Here is a 16,284-nt window from a genome sequence, read left to right as displayed (position 1 = left end):
TGACTAAAGTTGTTGGAAAATAAAATTTGTATAGGATGTTGACTTGAAATGACTATAGCTATGTTTGTAATTAATAAAGATGCGACAACAAGATACTTAGTGTGCCATTTAAAACGGCAACTGTTAAACTGGTGGTACAGGTATGAACAAAATAACATCGCTATGCAAATAACTTTTTAGTAATATTTAATGTTCACATGACAGGTTGTGGAAGGTCCTGGCAACAAAGAGCTGCAGGAAAATGCTTGCAGATCTACAGTAAGTAGTGTTGTGTACATTGGAATTAGAGGGTAGAAGTTAATTGCTAAAAACCTATTAAATATTAGGGTATGGAAGTCTAGGCTTAGGCTAGTGGGTACCATATCTGCAAGTTTAGTTCTTTCAGGAATGTATTGAATAGAATGGCATGTTGAAATTGTGAAAATTGTAATGTGGGGCATTAGATCTTAAACAGCATAGTTGAGGGTGTTTTATTAATAATTTTAATGACATATAAATCTTGTTTAGTTAACATTAAATAAGCTTTAATCTATAACACTGTTAAGGGTAATCATGAGTCGGTTAATGGCAGGAAAAGTTTTGTTTTAAGTGATGGTATTTTTCCCTTGAAAGTAAAAAAAAAAAATACTCAATGTTTACTTTAGCTTGGTTTTAAATGTATATAGTTTTCCAGAATGTGGTTTGGAAAGTCCAGAAGTCCCTCTGTCAGTTGGAAGTTAATTGTGTCAACAGAATCAGGTGAGTTGTAGTAAAGGTTAATCTGAATAGATTTGCATAAAAGTAAAAAAATAGTAATAACTTTAAACAATATAGCATTGGCTAAAGATAAATGTAAATTGCCATTGAAGTGCAGTTGTGGATAGTTTCTCCAATGACATTTACTGAAACTTGGCAAATTGATGCCATATATATTTATACATCTAAATTAGATATTTACTACTGCTACTAGAATATGTAGGAAAGGTAAATTCCTTAAAGAAATTTTTTCCATCTGAATTTGTAAAGTAGTGAATGCCAATTTGAAAAGTAAAGAAAGATTGGCTTTAAATCTGAAATTAATTTGAAATATTTTTCAGGTGAAAGTGATTATGATGCATGGACTGGCTTGGAGTGAGGCTCCTTTACTCTGCAAAAGGAAATCTACAAAAGTGGGTGAGTTTGAAGTTTTAGCTATATCAATGACCTAATCTTAATTCTCTTATCTAGTCCATTTATAGGTGTGTAACCATGTCCTACTGTTACAACCCACAGGGGATGATGCAGTTTGTACTGATCCTACCCCATTTCATAAAAGGGGACCAGGCAGTCCTGCAGACATCCCTGGCTTGGCTTTTTCAGAGCTTTGCTCTACTACCCATCTAATAGATGGACTAGATTTGCATAGGTTTAGGGACCCTTAACAATGGTTACATTGTTAATTCTCACAGGGCTTGTTTGCTGAATGGGTGGATGCATCTAAAACTTTAGTACCTGGCATGCATTGTACAGTGCTTTCAGTAAAGCATATGTACAATGTGTTGATGGCACTAAAGTGGTGGATGTAATGCACCCATTCAGGGAACAAGCTCTGCACTGAAATCAGAGGAAGGGATAGGCCTTGCTGAGCCTATCTTAAAAGATAGGCTGTTAGGTTTTTTTGGACTTATTATTAGGCATTGGTGATAATAAAAGTAGTGTCCCTGTTTAATGTTTATTGTTGTTTTACAGGTGATTGTCTCTGGAGTTGTCTTGGATCTTTGGTTCATCTAGGAGCATCTGGCCCACAACCTGAAACAGTAATAAATATTAGATGTATTATAAATACTATTTGTAAAACTTATTAAATAAAACAATTTTAATGAAACTACTTTATATACCTTATCCTGAAATTATGCTGGAAATTGTTGTTTACTACTATTGATGCAATGTTTAAACATCTGAAACTTTTTTACTTTGAAAATAAATACTTGGTAAAATTTACACCTATTTGTAACTTGTTACATAGGTGCATGCAAAATGCATTGAAGCGATGTAAATGTGGACTACCTACTCAATTTACATTGACTAATTTGCAATATTTGTTAGCTTAATATTAAAGTGGAAGAAACTTTAGTCAATATCTTAGATTTCATATTTGAAAGAATTTAAAGCTATGCAACACCTAAGCTTTGTACAAATTACGATTAAATTAACTAAAGATCATTAACTTTATCAAACATTGAAAAGTGACACTGAAGCATCTATACAACATGGTTTTCACAGTCTTTGGTAACTTGAATTTAATCAAAGCTCTTAAATGATTTGTCTGCCAAACTTCAGATATTCTGAAATATTTTACCTAGATTAAAACCATCATTGTTTGAAAGGTCAAAACAAGTAACTCAATTAGTTTGACCTAACATCTGCAAGGTCCTGAAGGAATGGAATTTTTTTTGTAAAACTTTGTTTGCTAAAAACAAACCCAGCCTAATGGACCTGCTCTTTTTTTAGAAATGGTAATTGCAACATTGACTATTAGAACAATGGCCTTTGGTAAAGTACCAAATGAAAGACCAAGAAGCAACAAACAGGTACATGGTAGAAAGGACAAAAGAATGGTTACGAGGACCTTTTCATTTGTTAAAGAAATGACTGGGAAAAATGCTATCATACCACATGGGGTCTTAACCCTTGTCATATACATCACTGACATTAATCTAAATATTACCAACCACAAAAATTGCTGATAACATGTTATAAAGAATATTATATTGAGGCCTTAATGCAGATCTCTAATTCTACAAATAGTAACAAGACTGGCAATTTCTCAATATAAAACGGAAAAAAATCCAAGACCTTGCACGTGAGCCAGAACAATCCATATCAACTACCACATTAAAATGAAACAACAATGAAGGTAAGGTAATTACCAAAAGAAGGCACCAAAGTGCGAAATAATCAGAGGGCGCTAAATATCACCAAGAATGCCAATACGAGAACAAAAACGCATAAGGCGAACGATATCAAAAGTATCCGATTCACCTAGAATTCTATCGAGGGACAAGTGACTGCGAGGGACGGTCGGAAAGCAAGACACATGCTCGTCCTGGAAGTCGGGACATTCAACAAGGATATGCACAACTGTAAGAGGGACAACGCAATTCGGACAATAAGGAGCAGGGCGGCGCTCCATTAAGTGACCGTGGGTTAAGCGGGTATGACCAACCCACAGCCGTGCCAAAGCAGTGTCCCACCGCCGGTTACGGTGGTAGGAGGAAGGCCACAGGGACACACTAAGTTTGAGAGTACGCAGCTTGTTACCAACCACAGAGGGCCAACGGGGAAGAATGAATAACAGGATAAAAGTCGGAATAAGGAATACCTTTACGGGAGATGGGACAAGAACGGACAGCTTCCTTAGCGGCAGCATCCGCACGCTCATTGAAACACCAATATGGCTGGGAACCCAGCAAAACTCTACTGATTTAAATTTACTAGAAATAAGAAACAGCCAATGTTGAATCTCAATGACCACCGGATGGACAGGATTAAAGGACCCTAGAGCCATGAGGGCACTACGAGAATCAACTACAACCACAAAGGAGGAACGAGAAAGCAAGAGACGAAGAGCATAGAGAATAGCATAAAGTTCTGCCGTAAAGACGCTAGCCTCCGAAGGGAGGCGACACATGTAAGTACGGTCAGGAAAAACAACACAGGAGGAGGAAAAGTCAATGCACGACAGAGGCGAGAGGAAGGATGTTGGAAGGACCGCGCAAGATAGCGAAGACAGTAGCGATCACGGCAGTCCTGAAGAGAGAGAAAGCCAGTGTCAACATACAAACTAAGGGCGGGAGTCGAACGAAAGCCACCAGAGCCGAGACGCAACCCAGTATGGTGCAAAGCATCAAGATGGCGAAGAATAGAAGGAGAAGCAGAAGAGTATGCAGGGCAACCATAATTGAGTTTAGACAGGACGAGAGAGGAGTGCAAATAGAGGAGCGTGCGCCTATCCGCTCCCCAAGAAGTATGGGACAAAACCTTAAGGAGGTTAAGGGCCTTAGAGCATTCAACTCGGAGGCAAGAGATATGGGCTGACCAAGACAAACGAGTGTCAAAGACTAACCCCAAAAGCTTCGCGGAATCCCTGTACACAATGAGATGACCATAAAGCAACAACAATGAAGTAAAGGTCCTTTCAGTAAGAATCTATCATTCACTGAAAGTTGCTGCAGTTAAAAATAAAAGAAAATACAAGTCCCTAGAAATAAACAAGCAACCTTTTTGACTAAGGAAAAGAAGGTAGTTATTCTACTGTATAAATCTAAGTATTCACTTAGATAACTGTATCCAAGCATAGAGGTTCCCCCCCCCCCATCCCTTTCAGAAAAACATCTACTTTCGAAAAAGTTTAACATTGGCCAACAAAAATGATTCCAGAACTAAATTGCCTAATACCAGGAACAACTGAGAGCCATGACAAACACTGCAACCCTCTCCTACCCCCAAGTCTTATGCTATTTATGATCCAAGGTAATTTGAGATACTATACTCTACTTCCTACAGACGAGTCTAGTGAGAGGGTGATCTCCTGGCGATTAAATTGAAGCCCGATACAGGTGTCAATGAACATCAGTCAGCCCACTTGTCAGCAAAGTGGATAACTAATGACATCATAATCTGCAGTGTTGTATGCCTCCCTGTGGCCATTTAAATCAATAAAACACAGGGTTGTGGCAATGTTTACAGCATAAGGCAAGGTATAGAGGAATCCTGGAATGCCATGTAATGTGTAGTCCTTGAATGTGCTTTAGGCAACCAAATTGAATAACAACATTTCTGGTGTTCGGCTATATAATCCGACTTTCTCATTCGGTATAATGTTTTAAACCTAAATAGGAATTCACTTTAAAGGTCAATTTATTTGGAAAGTGCTAACCAGATTCCAAATTACTGAGCTCTGAAAGTACTACAAGGCAAGTTTAACCGAATGAGTGTTTGCCTATCCATACCCCCATGAGGTATGTGACAACACTGAATAAAGAAAGGGTCTTTGAGCATTCACCGTGCAGGTATTTGACATGACCAATATAGCCAAGTGTTAAAGATCATTCTAAGCAGTTCTGCACAATCCATATACTATCAATTAATATAATTGTACAATGGTGCTTGGTGGATGATATTTCCTATTAAAACTCATTGGACAACTGTTTGTATTAGACATTTTAAACCTACAAATGGTAGCCCTAGATATCGCACTACAGTATTAATTACAAGATGAACAATGTAAAATCAATACCACAACAGCAAAGGATGACAACGGCTTTTCAACAACCGACAAACACGCAGGTCTAACACCAGCCATCCCGAGAGAGGACGTCCCAAGCATGTACACCCCACAACTTTACATCACCTTTGCTACCTCACGCGAGCACGCAACAGCATGAGGATGCCATACTCCCAAACCAACTCCATCCACTTTGAGGCTTTAACAACTCAACATTTAAAAAGTTGATTTAAAAAATCAAACACCTGAATTTTTCCCTAATTAAATTTACTAGGGAAATGCACACCAAGCCATGAAACTTACAATGAAGATGAACAAGCTACACACAACTGTCACCAAACTTCCACATACCACCCCCCTCTCATTCCTGCCCTCCCTCCTTAGGTGCTCTGATTGGCTGAGCACCTGAGCCACCACCACTCACCTCTTGTTGTGAGAGCCTAAAGCATGTTTGGTTGCACTTTAAAAGTTCCCGAGTGTACTCGCCTAATTGTGAGTAACGCCTGCCCGGTTCACTATTTTGTTTTTCAATCTACCTCAATTTACCCCTTTACAGTCAAATATTATGCAAAATTCTGTTAAAGACTTGTCCCTTCTTAACTTAAATAACTGCTTTGGCCATCTGCAATCTTTCTAGGTGGGTAAAAATGACTCTTGAGGCCAGAAAGGACTTATCAGACGGCGATCATAACAATACGGTACACACACAAAATCACAACCTGATATACACCAAGCAGAAAATCCACTGGAGCTGTGAGGCGACGTAAACCCTTGCCCAAGGCACTGGCAGCTGCATACTCTACCACAGTATATTACAGACTTTGTAAAAGTCTTACAACTGGATTTCCCCATAAATCACAGCAAGTTTTGAGGCCCCTCCTTGAGTCAACGTCTTACGTAAGACCTACAAGCACTCTGGTGAAGGCTGAAGAAGCAGTTCAACACCATATGCCCCAACTTCAAATACACAGTTGAGAGGCGGGACCAAAACGTGATTTTCTGTGTGTGCCTGAAGTTGGGGCATACGGTTTTGCTTCACCCTTCACTTTACCCTTCACCGGTGTACTTCAGGGGTTTTATTTAATACTTGGACTGGCTTCAGTAGGGCCTCCAGACTTTCTGTGCCTTCACAAGTGTCACGTGAATCCCCTGCATAGCAGTGGAACTGCCTTTTCCCTTCACCTTCAATGCCTCTGCACTGGAAGTATTATACATCTACACCAGCCCAGAAGAGTCATCAGTCCTGCCACCTCTCCATACCCCCCAGGGCCTGGCACGGCCTGGTACGACTCGGAGGCAAGCCGGGCGCCACTGCTAACTGGCAGTTTGTCCCCACAAACAAGCAGTTAGCCGCCTTCAACTGACAGTGGTACAGCTCAACACAAAGGCACCGCCAGCCACAACGAGCAGTTTGCTAGTTGACCGGATGTCCACCTCGTGTTGACACTGGATGAGTCATCACCGACGGACTATATAAAGAGCGCTGCCTCCCTGGAGAGGCAATCTCTCCCTTAGTGCTCTAGGATCACCTTCGTGTCTCTAACCCGTCGTCCACTTCCAGCCAACGTCGTGTGACTGATGCCATGGTGGTATGGTAGCTGTCTTCAGAACACCAGTATATCTTCATACTTTTATTCATTGCTTATAGTTTATTTTTTGCATTTAAGGTCATACTAACTTGTTCACCTTTGCATTACATGATAGTCAAGTATTGTCATGTGTTATTTTTGTTCATTACTATTTCAGTAAATTGTTTAATTATTTATTTGATAATTTTCATTTGTTTCCACCTGCAACTTACACACTGCAAGGCCAATAGCAGCATTTCTTTCAATTATGTGAGGGAGAGCACACATTTGAATACATGAAACAACTTTATTTGATACATTCCAAACCAAAGTACTATACAGTACAGTAATTATCAAACCATCAAATGTGTGGGATAATCATAGTGCGCTAAATATCACTAACGTCGCCAATACAAGAACAAAAATGCATACGGCGAACAATATCAAAGGTATTGAATTTACCAAGAATTTTATCGAGGGACAATTGACAGTGAGGGATGGTCGGGAAGCAAGACACGTAAGTCCTGGAAGTCTGGATGTGTAGAGACAACGGTTTGGACAATAAGAAGCAGGGCAGCGCTCCATTAAGTGCCCGTGAGTTAAACGTGTATGACCAATATACAACCTCGCCAGAGCCGTTTCCCACCACCGGTTACGGTGGTAGGAGGAAGGCCACGGGAACACACTACTCTTAAGAGCACGCAATTTGTTACCAGTAACAGAAGACCAACAACCCTGACAACGGGCAAGAATGGGGAAATGAATAACTGGGTAAAAGTCATAATAAGGAATACCTTTACGGGAGATGGGACAGGTGCGGATAGCTTCCTTAGCGGCAGTGTCCGCACGCTCATTTAAGAACGCACCAATATGGGTGGGAATCCAGCGAAATTCCACTGTCTTAAATCTACTGGAGATAAGAAACAGCCAATGTTGAATTTCAACTACCAAAGGATGGACTGGATTAAAGGATTCTAGAGCCATGAGGGCACTGCAAGTGTCAACTACAAACACAGAGGAGGATTGACAGCAAGAAAAGAGTTAATGAAGAGCATAGAGAATAGCATAAAGTTCTGCCATGAAGATGCTAGTCTCCGGAGGCAGGAGACACAAAGGTGCAGTCAGGAAAAACAACAGAGTAGCCTACACCGTCTGCAGACTTAAGAGCCATTGGTGAAGACGGAAATAGAGTGCAAGTGTGAAGAAAAGTGTTCAAGGAAAAGGTGATTTAGAACTGTAGGAGGGGTAAAAGTTTAAGTCATGTGGGTCAAGGCTTACAGAATTTAGGAACGGGGAACCCTCCATAGGGGCAAAGACGGAATGACACGAGGGGAAATATTGGTAACACAAACTGAAAGAGCATTTTGTAAGAGAGACAACCGTACAGAAAGAGATAGGTGGTGAAGGGGAACAGGAACCACAGGATGGGTAAAGGTCAAGGCATGACATAAGCAAGAGTGAGGGTGCTGTAAGGACCGTGCAAGGTGGAGAAGACAGTAGCGATCATGGCGATCCTGTAGAAACAGGACGCCAGTTTCAACATACAGGCTTAGGGTAGGTGTCGAAGGAAAGGTACCAGAGCTGAGCCGTAACCCAGTATGATGCAGTGTGTCCGGATGGTGAAGGGTAGCAGGAGAAGCAGACGAGTAAACAGGGCCATAATCGGAGTTTAGACAGAACGAGAGAGGAATGTAAAGAGAGGAGCAGTGTTGATTAGCTCCCCAAGTATGGGACATGACCTAAAGTTAGTTAAGGGCCTTAGAGCATTCAACTCGGACGTAAAAAATATGGGGCGACAAAGACAAATGAGTGTCAAAGATTAGCCCTAAAAGCTTTAGCAGATTCTTTGTACAAAAGGGGATGACCCCTGTTACCTAACAGTAAATAGGTATCTGGGAGTTAGCTGTTACAGGCTGCTTCCTAGGGGGGTACGTGTGTGGGAGAAAAAAAAATTTAGTAGTTAACCACTGAACTGCTCTGTCTCCAAATAACACCCTGGTGCACAAGAAATAAATTCTTTCCAAAAATGTTTTTTCTCTTCTTATATTGTTAAAATGCAGAGTCTGATCACGGGGAAACTAAACAAAAAATATTGTATGTGACTTACTTTAGCTGCGATGGAGCTGGGAAGTTGAGCAAATTATGGGCGCTGAGCGTTAGAGCGATGGGGGTCTGTCAGCCCCGCCACCCCGTGTGACGGCAGTTGCTGCGAATAAAATGTTGCGCAATTATTTTGAAGTTTCTCATTCATTTCTTCTTTTTTTTTGCTGTAATATTATTTAAAAGTGTGTAATTTGTGGAATTTATATAATTCAAAGTATAGAACATCGCTATGCTCAAAATTATGGGCCTCATATATGCGACATATTCTACAATCAAACAGTGTTTTTGCTGTTATTACACTATATACACACATTGTATATACCCATCTACGTATGTATTCACCATAACGATCCACTATGTTGGTATGGTGAGCCCAAAAAACATGAGTGAGCTGCCACACCCTGCCAGTCCTCCCTCCCTCCTCCAACACATTACTCGCCTACATTCCTCCTCCCAAAATACTGTTATTGTGTTTATTACACTATTTACACACGTTATGTATAAGTATGTACATGTTTTATTCATGTACATACGTACATACTTGCCATCTCCTCACCTCTCTCTCTTGCCTACTTAATGCTCTTGCTTCCCTCATCTCATCACAATCGACTTTATAATGGTCCAGGACGGATCGAAATGTCGTCGTCTATTCAATTTCCAGTGTGTGGTTTGGTCAACAATGAAATCTTCATGCAAGATCTTATAAAGAAAACCCCTAGAATGAGTTTTGCTGATACGAAAGAGTTTAAGGCGAGTAGGGGATGGTTTGAGAAATTTTGAAAAAAGACGTGGTATTCATAGTGTTGTGAGGCATGGTGAGGGTGCCAGCTCAGACAAAGTAGGGGCTGAAAGATTTGTTCGTGATTTTAAAGATTTTGTAGATACCGTATTGATGGATATATTCCACAACAAGTGTTTAATTGTGAGGAGACATGGCTATAATGGAAAAAATTGCTGAAGAGGACATACATTACCCAAGAGGAGACGTCACTGCCCGGACACAAGCTAACTTGGGCTAACTTGTGTCAGGATAGGCTAACTCTTGTGCTGTGTGGCGATTTGAAAATTAAACCCTTGCTCGTGTATCATTCCGAAAATCCAAGAGTTTTAAAAAATATATAACGTGCAGAAAAACTGTGATGTAGAGTGGTTTGCCCTGCCATCAAAAAATATCTGCAAGAGAAAAGTTTGACACTAAAGGGCCTGCTTCTCGACAATGCTCCTGCTCATCCTCCAGACTTGGAGGATGCATTGTTGGGGCCACTTTTTTTTTTAGGGATATTCCTGCATGGGCCCTAAGTTTCTGGCTAATGAACCAATGACATGAAGGAGGAGTTTTCAACCTACCTTGTGTTAAGTGTGCAGGGGTCAATAGGCTGAACATAATGTCAGGAGCAAAGGGGGGCGTTTGCCTCTTCAAACACAATTGTGACCATCTTCATCTCTTCGAACTATCCTAAATGCTCTCTTCACCTGTCTGACCAAATTGGGTGTCCAGACCACCTTTGAATCTGAAATTGTAAAATTAATAGCAATTTCAGAATATTCAGTCCATTTATACTAACAAAATTATACATACAGTACTGTAATTGAAATTTTACAGAATGATAAAGGCAATTTAGCAACTTTGTTAAAATGCACATGGGGGAAATACTGTACATGAAAATAGGTTAATATTGTTTGTAAGGTTGATGAGAAATGTTTATTACTTTTATGATTTAAAAGATGTATAGCCCTAATACTCCATCCTGGGTGCATTCCACCAGGTAATGACCACAGCAAAAGTTTTCCACGAGGCTCTATTGTCACACAAACTTTTCACATTTTCAAACTTGATTCATCTCCCCCCCCCCCTCGTTCCAGGGGGTTTTCTTTAAAAGGTCTTCATGCAAATGCCTTGGTTTCTCACAAATGATGGCCTCTGAAATGCTATCACCTGCTAACTCCTTGTTGTGTATCCAAATTAATAAAAACTTTTTAACATCCTCAAGTGTTTGTGTTCTTTGTTTCGGGATTGTTGATATGCCTTTATGCCGATATGCCTGGGGCGTATTACACATTATGGGATAACCGACTGTCTGTCCATTCCTGTCTGCTCGTTATGCTGCCCTTCCTTTTGAAAATTGTCTGCTTTATCGACTTCCTTCAAGACCACACGTTAGCCTCTTATCACGCCCTCTTACCACTCTCAGGGAGCCGGCTCTTCTATACAATAGTTACCACTCAGTCCCCAAGGTGACAGTGTCCGGACATATGACTTGTTACGTGTACTTATTTGCGATTCGTTTGGGCTGTCACGTGTGGTGATTAGTGTTGGGTAAGGCTAGGCCAGGTCAGGTCAGACTAGGCCAGGTCAGACTAGGCTAGGTAAGGCTAGGCCAGGTCAGGTCTGGTCAGGTCTGGCTAGGCTAGGCCAGGTCAGGCCAGGCCAGGCTAGGCAGGGTGAGAGAAGTAAAGCGGCAGGTACTTACGTTTCCGAGAAAGTAGCGGCGGTAGTATATTGTTGATTTAGATTCGACGACATCCTGAAACTAGTAGGTGGCGGCCTCATCGCTCTCGAACTTCTTGTTGTTGTAGGGGATACGAGGCACACCCAATATCCCCCTTACATTGATCACATCGCACACTAATATTTTTACTATTTCGGACACCAGATTTGTCTGTTTCGTATATGTATAATTGTTCAATATTAAAACCACAATATAATGCTCTAAGTACTTTCGTATATTAATACATCTTCAGAAGGAATGGTTCGCTCTGAAGATGTATTAATATAAGAAAGTACTAAAGGAAATTCCTGTTTCAATTCTTCCTCCGTGGTCTGACACTCTTATTATATATTGTATATACTGAATTATATATACTATGCTTATATAATATATACTGAAATATTGTTACATTTAACATATGAAACAAAGTATATATCTGTATTTTTAATAAAATATAAAACATTAATATTTATCAACGTATCTCTGTGAATTACATAATTTATCAGTATTGTACAGCCTGTGATCTCCACACTGGCTGGCCACTGATACCTAAGTAGCTTTCATGTGTCCGGACACCGGCGATAGGATTGTATTATTTAACTTTAAAGAGAGAGATATTTCTTGAAATGTTGTCACATTAACGTCTACATCTTCCTTCCTTCTGACATATAGATTTTAAGGTTAATTAGCATATATGGAAATAAATTACACAATTTATAGGCTGGTGTGAAGGGCTTCACACTCTTAGAGCAAGCCATCAAGAAACTGTACAGTATCAAATGCATATATCTTCGCTTTCACTTCAGTTATATTTATGACAAGTATTTAAAGTGTAGCTTATATTTCTGCCTTTCTGTTGACATAGAAAACTTTCGTTTATTACATTATCTAGATAAAATTAGCATTGATCTTCAAAAGGTTGTAGTTGTAACTTCCATTATAAACAACATTATTATTGCAAACAGTAGGAGTTTCAAAGTCTCATTTGTATGGACACCTTCTCATATAGGTGTTGTCCAGCATGATGACACAAACAAGGCAGCTAAACCTGAATGTGATAAGCCTGAAGTTGAGTGGGATATGGGCATTCCAATCTCTTCTGTCAAAGCCGCAATATTTTAGGAAATTAGGGAAGACAGAAGAGCAGTCACTGACACACAAAAGCCAGAAAGCAAGAGTATAAAGAGCTATGACATGTTTATGTGCCTCTGTAACCTTTTCCACTACCGCCCACAAGATGATATATGGGGTGCATAATTAATGAACTAAACTAAGTAAACATGTTTAGAACCGAGAATTATATGAACGGACAGCATAAAACTTCCACTAGTGTCACAATGACAGTGTGACATTGTAATTGCCAGAATTAGGCTAGGATATCGATATGTATCGCAGGTGGCTGCAGGTAATGAATAGCCCCCAATGGTGAATATTCCAATTGTAAACTATGTGAACAAGAGCTGGGACATACTCACCAACACTATATCTGTGATTGCCATGTTATAAGTGACTTCAGACCAAATGGTATAAGGTACTTTGAACTCTGTAATTGCTTCATACACTTAGGAATATTGGAAGATATTCTTATGCTGTACCCGAATTTTGCTAACGGAGGCTAATAGATCAGCCTTTTTCTGACCAGGGGGAGAAAGATACTGGCAGTATGGGGCGTTAAAGTTTATTGAGGATTAAATTCTGCAGAACATGTAAATATATAAAGTTCAAATATAAAGTAAGTAATTATATAAAGTCTATATTAAACACGGTTTATATTATAGACTTATAACAAGTTGATATTATATTAAACTTAATATTGAACATGTAAATATATAAAGTAAATATATAACGTTTATATCAAAAAATATAAAGTAAATATATAAAGTAAGAATTAACAGTAACAATTCCAAGTCCGAGGACTAGATTTAACTTAAGGTACACCCGTAGTAAGTATGAGACCTTAGCCTATAGTGACATGGAAACTAATTCTGCAGAAACCTAAAGGTTAACTGGTACTAGAATTAAGGCCGAGTGCAAATGTGTAGTAATTATATAACACTAGGATATAACAGGCAGGACACAAAGAATAACTAATAAGCGAGAGACCACATAACACGTAATGTACCCGGCCAAGAGGCCGTAAAAGACCTAATGGATAAGGAGAAGGGGGTGTGACTACAAGTAGGGCTTACTAGCACCTAGACTGGGCAAAGTATTAGCTGCGGACAGCGGGACACTTGGGGACCGGCGCTGCACCCCCCTTCCCACATGCAGTGGGGAGACAATCGGGACAACTGTGCAAAGCATGACGGGGGTACAAAAGCAGCCGCTTGCAAAGGGGGGGAGGGTGCAGGGTTTTTCGAGGGCAGTGGCGAGGGCAGGCAGAGTGAGGCAGAGCCCCATTGTGCGCCCGTATTTATACGGCCCCAAACTGCCCGCGCAACGCCGCGGGACGCGCTGCGCAATTGTTTCTTTCTCCCCCGCCAGAAAAATCCCCGCTTGTGAAGCAGTGACCATATATTTTATGTTCTCACCTGATTGTTACCTTGAGGTAGGCCCGTAAGTGGTAGTCCTCTTGAACCATTAACAGTATCAATAGATGATACTGGAGATCTGTGGAGGTGCGACTGGACCCTGCGTGACGGGAGATGTATCCCTTGTTTCTTGTGATTGATTGATGAGGATTAAGCCACCCAAAAGGTAGCACGGGCATGAATAGCCCGTAAGTGGTGTTCTTGTTAGTCACAGTTGATTTTTTTTTTATTGAGGCTGGTATTTTATCCCCTGATTCCATGTATAACTAACCATCCTGTGAGATGGGAATATTTAATGAACTTATAGCTAGTTTTTGATATACACTATGTAATCTTTCATATAGAATAGGGTAGCAGCACATTACTGTGTATACCTAAGCTTGTTAATAATAACAAAAAAAAGTTAGTTTCTATCGATAGGGAGAGCGATGGCTCAAAAATCCTTCTTTAAAATATGAATATCTTTCCTATCTCACTAAGATCTAATCTCTGTGATTAAAATGCAAAATTGACTTTGTCACTACCTTTTTGATAACGTATACAATCATAAGCTTATTTGCGAATCTCTATTAAACAGCAAATCAGAGAGCGTGTAAGGTTCCGTGTTCCATGTCCGAAGAAACAGGGAGATTTTACATAAATACAGTACATGATAGTTTAAGTAGCGAACGCATACCAACAAATAACGATTAGTATCTATAACAAAAATATTGTTCTATGGAGTTGATTTAACTTCCAACCATGTATTTTTAAATAATCTTTAACGTTTTCTGGCTAGTTATGTTAGATTTGATTAAAAATACGCATTCTACTTGTTAATATCGTTAGATTTGATTAAAAATACGCATTCTACTTGTTAACATCATAAATTAAATTTGCGATAATTTGAGCAGAGAAGTTCGACGAATGGATCACTGTGTACAGAAGGTTGATATGCCAGCAAACACTTTCCAGAGAGCAATATATCTTGGATAAGTCGCTCCACGATATTGTTGCTTGGACCATCGACTTCCTTTGATATTACATATTTACATCTTATTTTGTTATGAAATGATATTTTTTCAGAGTAAAATTATGTTTTCTCATTTTCTGCATCCACCATCTACATTATAGTGAGTAAATATACCATATTACTTCATTGCTTACGTAATGCTAGGAAGGTTTGAGTAGCTTTGGGTCTTTAGTGGACAGAATCTCCAATAGATGGGGCGAGAGTCGCCCCATCTCTCTCGACCGGGCGGGACTCGAAACTTAAATTAAAATTGCTATATCATTGGTCTCCAACATGATATATTTCCTTTGATGCACTCACAATAACGATTATAGCTCTGTCTTTCTGGAGGCATGTAATATTTTAGGCTTTATTAGCGTATCTTTGTTAATTACACAACATATTGGCAAGTGCGTAGGCGTCTGCACTCCATGACCGAAAAGCTACTGAACACCACTATAAAAACATATATATCTTCACTTGAGCTTTAAATATGTCTAATGTAATGTATTTAAAATAAAGCTTATATTTCTATCTTTCTTAAGACGTGTAAAACATTTGTGTTTATTAACGAATTTACGTAAAATAAACATTCTTCTGAGAGAGTTGCTCTGTCGCTCAGTCTATGCGGGGGTCGGAGCTCGGCGATTATTAAAATACATGAATCTTCATTAGAACTTTAATTATGTCTATGATAAAGTGTTTAAAATGAGCCTTATATTCCTATCTTTCTTGAGGCATATAAAAAATTTACGATTATTTACAAATTTACGTGAAATAAGCATTGTTTTGAGAGAGAGTTGCTCCGTCGATCGATCTGTCTGGAGTTGGAGCTCGGCTATTATAAAAGTACACGTATCTTCGCTTTAAATTTAAATATGCCCATGGTAAGGTATTTAGAACGAAGCTTATATATCTGTCTTTCTTGTGACATATAAAACTCTTACGTTTATTAAGGAATCTGCGTGAAATAGGCATGGTTCTGAGATGAATGCTGCGGTTTTCGAGTTTGACGAGCGATGAAAACTGCCACTTTTATACAACTACAAATATCTTCGGTTTTACTTAAAATATTTGTCTGGTAGAGGTTTTACATATAGATCGCGTTTCTGTCTTTCTTCTGACTAATAAATAATTTTGGTTTAATCAGTTATCAAGATGTTTTCAACAATATTCTTTCAGCGTTCGTCTTTTCCAACTTGGGCGACCCTTTTGGAAGCGCGATACTTGGGTTAACCCATCCTATAGTTGGGTCTGCTTCCAATTGGGGTTCGAATATAATAATTACGTTCGCTAAAGTACAGTATATACAATAGTATAAGCTTTAAAAATCTTAGAGAATGGGTTGTAGGAACGT

The 16,284-nt window shown here is 39.5% G+C and overlaps 1 long non-coding RNA gene across 2 annotated transcripts; it reads right to left on the bottom strand.

Moving 5' to 3' along the window:
• Positions 1–1,676: 1,676 nt before the first annotated feature.
• Positions 1,677–14,475, bottom strand: LOC138356387 (uncharacterized). 2 transcript variants are annotated; one of them, XR_011224434.1, is made up of 6 exons: positions 14,461–14,475; positions 13,937–14,211; positions 11,388–11,576; positions 10,264–10,427; positions 8,921–9,019; positions 1,677–1,767 (listed from the first exon to the last, which is right to left on the bottom strand). It is a non-coding gene; the product is annotated as an uncharacterized lncRNA (long non-coding RNA). The 2 variants fall into 2 exon arrangements; XR_011224433.1 differs by lacking the exon at positions 14,461–14,475 and having other exon boundaries at positions 13,937–14,236.
• Positions 14,476–16,284: the final 1,809 nt, after the last annotated feature.

This window comes from Procambarus clarkii, chromosome 72 (genome assembly GCF_040958095.1).
Source record: "Procambarus clarkii isolate CNS0578487 chromosome 72, FALCON_Pclarkii_2.0, whole genome shotgun sequence".
NCBI lineage: Eukaryota > Metazoa > Arthropoda > Malacostraca > Decapoda > Cambaridae > Procambarus > Procambarus clarkii.
This window is presented reverse-complemented; position numbering and strand designations above follow the sequence as displayed.